The sequence below is a fragment of the Felis catus genome, chromosome B2 (assembly GCF_018350175.1).
Source record: "Felis catus isolate Fca126 chromosome B2, F.catus_Fca126_mat1.0, whole genome shotgun sequence".
Classification (NCBI taxonomy): domain Eukaryota; kingdom Metazoa; phylum Chordata; class Mammalia; order Carnivora; family Felidae; genus Felis; species Felis catus.
This window is the reverse complement of record NC_058372.1, coordinates 30,005,879-30,018,990: the sequence shown is the minus strand read 5'-3', so window position 1 is coordinate 30,018,990 and position 13,112 is coordinate 30,005,879. Positions and strand designations below refer to the sequence as shown.

Here is a 13,112-nt window from a genome sequence, read left to right as displayed (position 1 = left end):
ACACATAGACCAATGGAATAGAATAGAAACCCCAGAACTAGACCCACAAACATATGGCCAACTAATCTTTGGCAAGGCAGGAAAGAACATCCAATGGAAGAAAGACAGTCTCTTTAACAAATGGTGCTGGGAGAACTGGACAGCAACATGCAGAAGATTGAAACTAGACCACTTTCTCACACCACTCACAAAAATAAACTCAAAATGGATAAAGGACCTGAATGTGAGACAGGAAACCATCAAAGCCCTAGAGGAGAAAGCAGGAGAAGACCTCTCTGACCTCAGCCGTAGCAATTTCTTACTTGACACATCCCCGAAGGCAAGGGAATTAAAAGCAAAAATGAACTACTGGGACCTTATGAAGATAAAAAGCTTCTGCACAGCAAAGGAAACAACCAACAAAACTAAAAGGCAACCAACGGAATGGGAAAAGATATTTGCAAATGACATATCAGACAAAGGGCTAGTATCCAAAATGTATAAAGAGCTCACCAAACTCCACACCCGAAAAACAAATGATGCAGTGAAGAAATGGGCAGAAAACATGAATAGACACTTATCTAAAGAAGACATCCACATGGCCAACAGGCACATAAAAAGATGCTCAACATCGCTCCTCATCAGGGAAATACAAATGAAAACCACACTCAGATATCAACTCACACCAGTCAGAGTGGCCAAAATGAACAAATCAGGAGACTATAGATGCAGGCGAGGATGTGGAGAAACAGGAATCCTCTTGCACTGTTGTTGGGAATGCAAATTGGTGCAGCCACTCTGGAAAACAGTGTGAAGGTTCCTCAAAAAGTTAAAAATAGACCTACCTTATGACCCAGCAATAGCACTGCTAGGAATTTACCCAAGGAATACAGGAGTACTGATGCATAGGGGCACTTGTACCCCAATGTTTATAGCAGCACTCTCAACAATAGCCAAATTATGGAAAGAGCCTAAATGTCCATCAACTGATGAATGGATAAAGAAATTGTGGTTTATATACACAATGGAGTACTACGTGGCAATGAGAAAGAATGAAATATGGCCCTTTGTAGCAACATGGATGGAACTGGAGAGTGTTATGCTAAGTGAAATAAGCCATACAGAGAAACACAGATACCATATGGTTTCACTCTTATGTGGATCCTGAGAAACTTAACAGACCCATGGGGGAGGGGAAGGAAAAAAAAAGAGGTTAGAGTGGGAGAGAGCCAAAGCATAAGAGACTCTTAAAAACTGAGAACAAACTGAGGGTTGATAGGGAGTGGGAGGGAGGGGAGGGTGGGTGATGGGTATTGAGGAGGGCACCTTTTGGGATGAGCACTGGGTGTTGTATGGAAATCATTTTGACAATAAATTTCACATATTGAAAAAAAAATGAAAGCTTCTAGGGATAAACATGCTCTAACATATAAAGGGAGACCCATAAGACTAGTGGCAGACCTGTCTACTGAAACTTGGCTGGCCAGAAAGAAATGGCAGGAAATCTTCAATGTGATAAACAGAAAAAATATGCAGCCAAGAAACCTTTATCCAGCAAGTCTGTCATTGAGAATAGAAGAAGAGATAAATGTCTCCCCAAACAAACAAAAACTGAAGAAATTCATCACCACTAAACCAGCCCTACAAGAGATCCTAAGGGGGATCCTGTGAGACAAAGTACCAGAGACATCACTACAAGCATGAAACCTACAGACATCACAATGACTCTAAACCCATATCTTTCTATACTAACACTGAATGTAAATGGACTAAATGCACCAACGAAAAGACATAGGGTATCAGAATGGATAAAAAAAAAAAAACAACACAAAAACAAGAGCCATTTATTTGCTGTCTACAAGAGACTAATTTTAGACCTGAGGACACCTTCAGATTGAAAGTGAGGGGATGGAGAACTATTTATCATGCTACTGGAAGTCAAAAAAAGCTGGAGTAGACATACTTATATCAGACAAACTAGACTTTAAATTAAAGGCTGTCACAAGAGATGAAGAAGGGCATTACATCATAATTACAGGGTCTATCCATCAGGAAGAGCTAACAATTATAAATGTCTATGCGCCGAATACAGGAGCCCCCAAATATAGAAAACAATTACTCACAAACATAAGCAACCTTATTGACAAGAATGTGGTAATTGCAGGGGACTTTAATACTCCACTGACAAAAATGGGTAGATCATCTAGACACACGGTCAATAAAGAAACAAAGGCCCTGAATGATACATTGGATCAGATGGACTTGACAGATATATTTAGAACTCTGCGTCCCTAAGCAACAGAATATACTATCTTCTCGAGTGCACATGGAACATTCTCCAAGATAGATCACATACTGGGTCACAAAACAGCCCTTCAGAGGTATACAAGAATTGAGATCATACCATGCATACTTTCAGACCACAATGCTATGAAGCTTGAAATCAACCACAGGAAAAAGTCTGGAAAACTCCCAAAAGCATGGAGGTTAAAGAACACCCTACTAACGAATGAGTGGGTCAACCAGGCAATTAAAGAAGAAATTAAAAAAATATATGGAAACAAATGAAAATGAAAATACAACAATCCAAATGCTTTGGGATGCAGCGAAGGCAGTCCTGAGAGGAAAATACATCGCAATCCAGGCCTATCTCAAGAAACAAGAAAAATACCAAATACAAAAAGCGACAGCATGCCTAAAGGAAATAGAAGCAGAACAGCAAAGACAACCCAAACACAGAAGAAGAAGAGAATAAAGATCAGAGCAGAAATAAACAATATAGAATCTAAAAAAACTATAGAGCAGATCAATGAAACCAAGAGTTGGTTTTTTGAAAAAATAAACAAAATTGATAAACCTCTATCCAACCTTCTCAAAAAGAAAAGGGAGATGACCCAAATAGATAAAATCATGAAGGAAAATGGAATGATTACAACCAATCCCTCAGAAATACAACCAATTAGGAGGGAATGCTATGAAAAATTATATGCTAACAAACTGGACAACCTGGAAGAAATGGACAAATTCCTAGCACCTACACACTTCCAAAACTCAAACAGGAAGAAATAGAAAACTTGAACAGACCCATAACCCACAAAGAAATTGAATCAGTTATTAAAACTCTCCCAAAAAATAAGAGTCCAGGACCAGATGGCTTCCCAGGGGAATTTTACCAAAATGTAAAGCAGAGATAATACGTATCCTTCTCAAGCTGTTCCAAAAAATAAAAAGAGAAGGAAAACATACTCATTCCATGAAGCCAGCATTACTTTGATTAGCAAACCAGACAGAGACCCAGCAAAAAAAGAGAACTACAGACCAATATCCCTGATGAATATGGATGCAAACATTCTCAATAAGATACTAGCAAATCGAATTCAACAGCATATGAAGAGAATTATCCACCGTGATCAAGTGGGATTCATTCCTGGGATGCAGGGCTGGGTCAACATTCGCAAGTCAATCAATGTGATATCACATTAATAAAAGAAAAGAAGGGCGCCTGGGTGGCTCAGTCGGTTAAGCGTCCAACTTTGGCTCAGGTCGTGATCTTGCAGTCCGTGAGTTCGAGCTCTGCGTCAGGCTCTGTTCTGACAGCTCAGAGCCTGAAGCCTGTTTCAGATTCTGTGTCTCCCTCTCTCTGACCCTCCCCCGTTCATGCTCTGTCTCTCTCTGTCTCAAAAATAAATAAAGGTTAAAAAAATTAAAAAGAAAAAAGAAAAGAACCATATGCTCCTGTAAGTCAATGCAGAAAAAACATTTGACAAAATTCAGCATCCTTTCTTAATAAAAACCTTCGAGAAAGTCATGATAGAAGGAACATACTTAAAGATCATCAAAGCCATTTATGAAAAGCCCACAGCTAATATCATCCTCAATGGGGAAAAACTGAGAGCTTTCTCCCTGAGATCAGGAACAAGACAGGGATGTCCACTCTCACCACTGTTGTTTAACATAGTGTTGGAAGTTCTAGCATCACCAATCAGACAACAAAACAAAATCAAAGGCATCAAAATTGGCAAAGATGAAGTCAAGCTTTAACTTTTTGCAGATGGCATGACATTACACATGGAAAATCCGATAGACTCCACCAAAAGTCTGCTAGGACTGATACATGAATTCAGCAAAGTCGCAGGATACAAACTCAATGCACAGAAATCAGTTGTATTCTTATACACTAATAATAAAGCAACAGAAAGGTAAATAAAGAAACTGATCCCATTCAGAATTGCACCAAGAAGCATAAAATACCTAGGGATAAATCTAACCAAAGATGTAAAAGATCTGTATGCTGAAAACTATAGAAAGCTTATGAAGGAAATTGAAGAAGATATAAAGAAATGAAAAAAACATTCCATGCTTATTGATTGGAAGAATAAATATTGTCAAAATGTCAATACTACCCAAAGCTATCTACACATTCAATGCAATCCCAATCAAAATTGCACCAGCATTCTTCTCAAAGCTAGAACAAGCAATCCTAAAATTTGTATAGAACCACAAAAGGCCCCAAATAGCCAAAGTAATTTTGAAGAAGAAGACCAAAGCAGGAGGCATCCCAATCCCAGACTTTAGCCTCTACTACAAAGCTGTAATCATCAAGACAGCATGGTATTGGCACAAAAAACAGACACATAGACCAATGGAATAGAATAGAAATCCCAGAACTAGACCCACAAAAGTATGGCCAACTAATCTTTGACAAAGGAGGAAAGAACATCTAATGGAAAAAAGACAGTCTCTTTAACAAATGGTGCTGGGAGAACTGGACAGCAACATGCAGAAGATTGAAACTAGACCACTTTCTTACACCATTCACAAAAACAAACTCAAAACAGTTACAGGACCTGAATGTGAGACAGGAAACCATCAAAACCCTAGAGGAGAAAGCAGGACAAAACCTCTGACCTCTGCCGCAGCTATTTCTTACTTGAGACATCACCAAAGGCAAGGGAATTAAAAGCAAAAATGAAGTATTGGGACCTCATGAAGATAAAAAGCTTCTGCACTGCAAAGGAAACAACCAACAAAACTAAAAGGCAACCAACGGAATGGAAAAAGACATTTGCAAATGACATATCGGAGAAAGGGCTAGTATCCAAATCTATAAAGAGCTCACCAAACTCCACACCCGAAAAACAAATGATGCAGTGAAGAAATGGGCAGAAAACATGAATAGACACTTCTCTAAAGAAGACATCCACATGGCCAACAGGCACATGAAAAGATGCTCAACGTCGCTCCTCATCAGGGAAATACAAATCAAAACCACACTCAGATATCACTTCACGACAGTCAGAGTGGCTAAAATGAACAAATCAGGAGACTATAGATGCTGGAGAGGATGTGCACTGTTGTTGGGAATGCAAACTGGTGCAGCCTCTCTGGAAAACAGTGTGGAGGTTCCTCAAAAAATTAAAAATAGACCTACCCTATGACCCAGCAATAGCACTGCTAGGAATTTACCCAAGGGATACAGGAGTGCTGATGCATAGGGGCACTTGTACCCTAATGTTTATAGCAGCACTTTCAACAATAGCCAAATTATGGAAAGAGCCTAAATGTCCATCAACTGATGAATGGATAAAGAAGTTGTGGTATATATACACAATGGAATACTACGTGGCAATGAGAAAGAATGAAATAAGCCCTTTTGTAGCAACGTGGATGGAACTGGAAAGAGTTATGCTAAGTGAAATAAGTCATACAGAGAAAGACAGATACCATATGTTTTCACTCTTATGTGGATCCTGAGAAACTTAACAGAAGTCCATGGGGGAGGGGATGAAAAAAGAAAAGAGGTTAGAGAGAGAGATAGCCAAAGCATAAGAGACTCTTAAAAACTGAGAACAAACTGAGGGTTGATGGGGGGTGGGAGGGAGGGGAGGGTGGGTGATGTGTATTGAGGAAGGGCACCTTTTGGGATGAGCACTGGGTGTTGTATGGAAACCAATTTGACAATAAATTTCATATTTAAAAAAAAAGAAAATGGTTATAAAGTGCCTCAGCAATGCTTCCAAAAAAGAAAAGAAAAGAAAAGAAAAGAAAAGAAAAGAAAAGAAAGAAGGAAAGAAAGAAAGAAAGAAAGAAAGAAAGAAAGAAAGAAAGAAAGAAAGAAAGAAAGAAAGAAAGAAAAGAAAGGCAGGGCAGTAGAAGAGAAAATAGATTCGACACGCCCCGGTGCACACCTTGGGGAAGGACCTGCATGGTGGTGGTGGTTCTGGGAGGGGGGCAGGTCATATCTCCAAGGAGGGTTAGGGGGAGACTTCCAGCCCAGAATGGGCAGACTGGGAGAAGTCTGACTGTGCGGAAAGGCTTGTGCTGACCACGTGGCTGGACAGCCAGTTTGGAGACCAGATGTCAGGAGTGAGGCCCACTGAGGTCGTGGAACCAAAGCATGGGGTGAGGGCCAAGGATAAGGCAGCGGGACCTCGAGCAGTTTTCTGGTTGGTGGGGGAGAGGGGAAGGCAGGAGCCAGCAAGGGAGGCTAGTGCTAAGGGTCTGGGAAGGGGGGACTGAATGTTCCAGAACAAACTTGAATCAGAGGCTGACAAGAGAGGAGGGGACTTGGGCCAAGGCCAGGAGGAGGGGGTGCTGATGCAGGGCCCCATGGGAGGAGCTCCTGAGAGAGGAGAGCTTAGTGAGGGCCCAGCATGTGGGCAAGGGGTGTGAGCAGGCATGGGGCCATAGGGGAGGGGTGCAGAGGAACCAGGGAGACTGGGATTCCTGCACACAGGGAGAGTGGAGGCCACAAGGGAGTGAGGGTGGGATGAAGGAGAGGGGACAGGGCATTGCGGGTGTTGGCCCAGGATGGAGGAGGGCCAAGGGCAGGTGCCTGCACTGGAGGGGAGGGAGGAGGAGGGGCGCCAAGACAGGGGACAAGTCTGGACAAGGCTCTGAGCACCATGCCACAGCACTCCCCTTGGTGATGGCAGGAGGACAGTGGGAGGGAGAGTCTGGGCAAAAGACTCCTCAGAAAATTAGCATACTATGGAAGTCTTAGCTTCAGCAATGAGACAACAAAATGAAACAAAAGGCATCCAAATTGGCAAGGAAGTGCTCAAACTTTCACTCTTCTCAGAAGATATAGTACTGTGTGTAGAAAACTCAAAAGATTCCACCAAAAAATTGCTAGAACTAACACATGAATTCAGCAAAAGAGCAGACTGTTAAATCAATGTACAGAAATGTGTTGCATTTGTAAACATGAATAACAAAGTAGAAAAAATAGAAACAAAGAATCAATCCTATTTGGGGTTGCACCAAAAACAATAAGATACCTAGGGATAAACCTAACTAAAGAGGAAAAAGTTTTGGGCTCTGATAACTATAGAACACTTATGAAAGAAATTGAAGAAGACACAAAGAAATGGAAAAGCATTCCATGTTCATGGATTGGAAGAACAAACATTGGTAAAATGTTTATCCTCCCCAAAGCAATCTATACCTTTAATGCAATCCCTATCAAAATACCACCAGCATTTTTCTTTTTTTTTAAAAAAAAAATTTAACGTTTATTTATTTTTGAGACAGGGAGAGACAGAGCATGAATGGGGAAGGGTCAGAGAGAGGGAGACACAGAATCTGAAACAGGCTCCGGGCTCTGAGCTGTCAGCACAGAGCCCGATGCAGGGCTTGAACTCACGGACCGCGAGATCATGACCTGAGCCGAAGTCGGCCGCTTAACCGAGTGAGCCACCCAGGCGCCCCCCCACCAGCATTTTTCACAGAGCTAGGACAAATAATCCTAAAATTTGTATGGAACCACAAAAGACCCGGCCAAATAGCCAAAGCAACTCTGAAAAACAAAAAACGGGAGGCATCATGATTCTAGGTTTCAAGCTACATTACAAAGCAGTAGTCATCAAGACAGATTTCTGCGAGCATGTGGAGAAAGGGGAACCCTCTTGCAGTGTTGGTGGTAATGTAAACTGGTGTAGCACTCTGGAGAATAGTGTGGAGATTCCTCAGAAAACTAATAATAGAAATACTCTATGATCCAGCAATTGCACTACTAGGTATTTATGCAAAGGGTACAAAATACGTATTTGTAGGGGTACATGCCCCCCCAATATTTATAGCAGCATTATCAACAAGAGGTAAACGATGGAGAGAGCCTGAATGTCCATCGACTGATGAATGGATAAAGAAGAGGTGGTATACAGACACACATACACACACACACACACACACACACACACACACACACTCACACACACACATATATAATAGAATATATATGATTTATCCTCAACAAATCTCCACCTGCATTTTAATAGAATGTGTATTCTGGTGATGGCTGGAATGTTCAATAAATGTCAGATTTGTACTATTGGTTTACAGTACGGCTCAAGCCTTCTTTATGTTTATTGATCTCTGCATAGAGGTTCTATCCATTATGGAAACTGATATATTGTTTCTGACTATTACAGTTGTATTACCTGTTTCTTAATTTCTGTCTGTTTTGTTTTCATGTATTTGGCGCTGAGGTGACAATATATTCAGAATTGTTTCATCCTCCTGATAGTTCGACCCTTTTGTCACTATAGAATGTTGCTGTCTCTCTTTACTAGCATTTTTTCTTTATGTCACATACATAATATTCATTCACATAACATATGTTTATATATTTATATCATATCATGGTCATGTTATATTTTGTGTCCTATGAGTGCAATATTGAAGTTTTATCACGTTCTTTTTACTACCTATTCTCTCTAAAGTCACTCAATCACAGTCTATTCCCGTTTGTACTTTACATTTCATGCTACAATTTCTCTTTTTCTTTGTGCAATTCTTTGTGTACATTTTTTGACACACAGGTAAAATGTAGATTTTTCTAGAGAAATTTGTTTCTTTCTTATAAATTTGAGTCAATATCAATCCTGGAAAATAATAAACTAAAATAATGACTTGAAGGTACTTTGACCCAAAATAGCAAAGCAAATTTGGATTACAAATCACAGAAGTGTTAGTCTGTGATTGGAAATTCTTTGAAGTAGCTGTTTGCTCACTTTGTGCTAGCTCCAAGCAAACCTCCTTAGAATAATATCTTCTTGTTCTTGAAGATGGAGTCGATGTGATTCGTGTCACCCTTTCCTGAGGACATGAATCTATGAATCTTTTGTTCCCATATTTTCAGGGAGGGATATTTCTCATGAAACAGAATAAGCTCTGGGCATTATTTCCTGTCTATTCAGTTCCTGAGCCTGAGAAGGCAAGCTAAGATTTTCTAGATTTGAAATACACTATAAGTATCAGAGCAGCCATCATCCCTGGCTTTTTGCCCATTATTATATTTTGGCCTAAATGATTATTCTCTTGATTGTTTTTTTGGGTAATATATATACACATCACCAAATATATGTATGAAATATATACATATATATATATATATAATACACACACACACACATATAATCATTGTTAGTCGTTTTTATAAGAAGAGGCAGCTTTAAAACTTAGTCTACTGTGTTACTGGAAGAGGATCCCCATTCACAATTGTTTCATTTCTGAGATTTATCCAGCACCAGAGGAGGTGGTAGAATACAAGTCTACCTAAACCAGTGGTGATCTGTGTCTTCTTTGAGCCAGCACTAGTCTGTGAATGTGCATCAGCCCACAAACAGATAGAGACAGAAATGAAAGTGAGACCTTATCTTGTCTCAGACTGGCAATCAAGACAAAAATAAGCCTGTATATCGTCATTGGATCTGCTAAAAACAGTTTGATTACTAGCTGTTCGTGGACCAGAGGTGGAGGAGCACAATGTCTAACCTGGAATGATTTTGCAGACTTTTGTGAGGGTCACATAAAACCTGGTAAATTTTGGATACTCTGCCCAGAAATACAGGCATGTACAAAGAAATATGAAGTGTCAGTGTATACATAAGGATCATCTGAAGTGTTACGGATCTAGGTAACGTAATCCTAGGAAGAGACAAAGGCTGGAGAAGACATTTTGAACAACCACTTCATCACCCGACAGTGCTACTCCACTTAATTGTGAGTAGAACTGGAGTAGACAAAAGCTGGACCCCATAACAACTATCAAGGGGAAAAGTTGAAAGATGCCATTTTTTAGTCACTCCTTCCTCTAATCTGACCTGAGTGCCTACAATGTATCATATCAAGTTGTAGTCTCAAATCACTGCTCCAAATATTGCAATTTGTCATTCTTTTTCCATTCCTGGTCCCCAGTTGCCATGCCCAGAACTAGTACCCTCTTCCCACATAAAAGATTTCCACGTTTAAAAATCCTGATGGAGGGCAGAGACCATGGAGAGGAGAACCCACTTTGCCAAACAGCCTTGCATTGGATGTGGCATCAAACTTCACAGTCACATGACCACCTGCCAGACTCTCTCTCAGGACATGGGACAGATAGGCTGGGACCGCACTACATGGCATTTGGCACAGGTGTTTGAGTGACAGTGGTGTCATGCAGTTAGTTGCAAGGGGCAGCAGCAACAGCAGTCTCAGCCTCCAGATCCAGCGTCCTATGTCAGGGGACTGTGTTGCGAGGGTGGCATCTATACCCAGGAGCAGGGCCCTGGCTATATGTGAGCCTCCCCCTCGGGTCCATTGTGGGTTCTGTTCCTGTCTGTGTAGACTCAAGCCTGGTTTGTGACTTTCCTTGAAATAGAACAAGGCCCCACATTCTCCTTCTCTCATCCCAGTCTCTGTAACTGTGCACATGTAACACAAAGAGGCGGAAGTCGATGTAGGGAGTAGCGTTAGAGAGCATGATTTCAGACTTTTTTTCACCAGTTTTACTGAGATATAACTGGCATACACCATTGTGTCAGTTTAAGGCTACAATCTCTTGATTTGATACGTTTCTATGCTGCAAAATGCTTACAACCATAGCTAAGACCTGCACCATGTCACATAGTTACCATTTCCTTTTGTGTGGGGAAAACATTTAAGATCTACGCTCTTGTTATTTCAGAGATTTTATGTTGAGCTGATAACCACATCCTCAATCTGCCACCCGGCTCTGCCCCCTGGGAGAGAAAATATGTATCTCCCAGCAGGTCTTGCATTTTTCTTCCTAGGCAAAACTACAACATTTAAATGTGGATGTAAGACCCCTTCCCACAATGAGGGCTCTTGCATCAGTGACTTCACTGCAACTCTATCTGATGGAACCCCAGGATTGCTTGTGGGTTCATTACAAAACACTCAGGTCTCTCTCGACATACCCTGTTAGAGTGTTGGGCCTGGACCCAGGAATCACTACTTAATAAGCCCCACAGGAGAGGCTGAGGCACAGCCACGTGGGATCCTGCTTTATGTGCTTGCTGCTCAGTGTGTGATCTGAAGACCAGAAGCAGCACCAAACTTGTTATAAACCCAGAATCTCATGCTCTACTCCAGACTGTCTAGCTCTTCCTCAGTCCAGGAAATTCCAGTGGACACTGAAGGCTGGGTGTCCCTGGAGTGTGTGCCTTCCAGGTGCAGAACCAGAACTGTTCAGTATATGCGTGTGCTCTGATCAGCTTGCTTAGCACTGAGGGGTCCAGGGTTTGGTCCTGTTCCTTTCTCTTCTATGGCCATCATCCCTTGGTGACCTCATCTATGCTGAAGGCTCTAAACATCATTTATTTGGTGTCACCTCCATATCTATTCCTCCAACCTAGATATTTTCCCACCCTGCACTCTATATCCAGCTGGAACTTCGCTTGCATTTCTAATAATGTCAAATTCAACATTCCTAAATTGAGTGCCTGTGATGAAGCTTCCCCGAATGTCCTACTTCCAAAATCTTCCCTGTCTCATTGGAAGATACCCCTCCTTTCTTCTTGCAGTCTGAAGTATTGGATGCTGTCCTTGATTCCTCCTTCTCACAACCCAGAATTAATACATTATGACATGCTGCAAAGTTCATCTTTAAATGTATCCAGAACACACACACACACACACACACACACACACAATAACAAGAGTACAGTCACTTCCTGTTATTTTCTCTCCTCAAACCCCAAAATAAATCCAACATCCCCCCTCCTGGAAACTGCACTGGCTTCCTACACTTTCCCTACTGGTCTCCCACCCTTCACCTCTCGATTCTGCACAGCAGCAAACATGCTGCTAAGACAAGTAGTACGACGTGAACCATCTGATCTAAACCATCTGGTGACTCCACATGTCACTCAGAGAAAACTCAAAAGCCTTCTAATCCTAAAGTCTAGACATCTGACCGCATTTCACATGCTCTCTGCTCCAGCCACAGTGGCCTCTCACCCTTCCTTGAAAAAGGACACGTTCCTGCCCTAGTGCGTGTGCCTGGAGGTTCCCCTGCCTGGAAAGAACTGAGACGTGCTCTTCAACAACTCCTTGTGTCCTGCACATCTCTCAGAGGTCAGCTTCCCAGTGAGGCTCACACTTACCACCCTAGTAGCCACCTTCCCTGTCCCCCCACAGGTAACTCTCTGGGTCACCTTCCTCAAAGCACCTACCAATTTCCAACTTAAACACTTCCCTTATTTACCACATTTATAACAATATACAGTTGACTCTGAATTACACTGGTTTGAACTGGGGACATCCACCAATATGTGGACTTTTTTACAAAAGTGCTGTCAATGCCATTTCTCTTATGTGTTCTTACTATTTTCTCCAGCCTATTTTATTGTAAGAATACATGTTACATATGCATGTAACGTACAAAATATGTGTTAAATGACTATTCCTCTTTTCAGTAAGGCTTCTTATGAACCGTACATTATTAGTGGTAGTACTTAACTTTCAGGGGAGTCAAAAGTTATACTTGGATTTGTGACTGCTCAATGGGGTGATTGCCCTCAGTCCCCACATTGTTCCAGGGTCAAGTGGAGTCTGTCCCTCACCCCTAGGACATATTCTCCACAAGACCAGCATGTTTGCCTCTTCTTACTTACTGAGGTGTCCTAGATGAAAAAAATAGCAGGTCCTGCACGTGGCACAGATTATCAGTGGAACGATTGGTCAGTGGAGAGGACCTCTGTCTTCTGGATGAGCCTCAGGCACAGTCGGTCCCTGGCAGCTCCCGCACAAAGTACCTCCACCTCACCATCAGTGCCGCTTCTACTTTCCCTCAGGGCTGCTCCCCCCTTCCTCTCTCTGCTCAGCTCCCCCCTCCCACAGCATTT

The 13,112-nt window shown here is 41.7% G+C and overlaps 1 protein-coding gene across 4 annotated transcripts in view; it reads right to left on the bottom strand.

Annotated features, from left to right (window-relative positions):
- Nucleotides 1–13,112, bottom strand: part of FLAI-K (saoe class I histocompatibility antigen, A alpha chain-like) — a 184,168-nt gene that overhangs the window by 96,830 nt on the left and 74,226 nt on the right. The gene's annotated exons all lie outside the window — the stretch shown is intronic.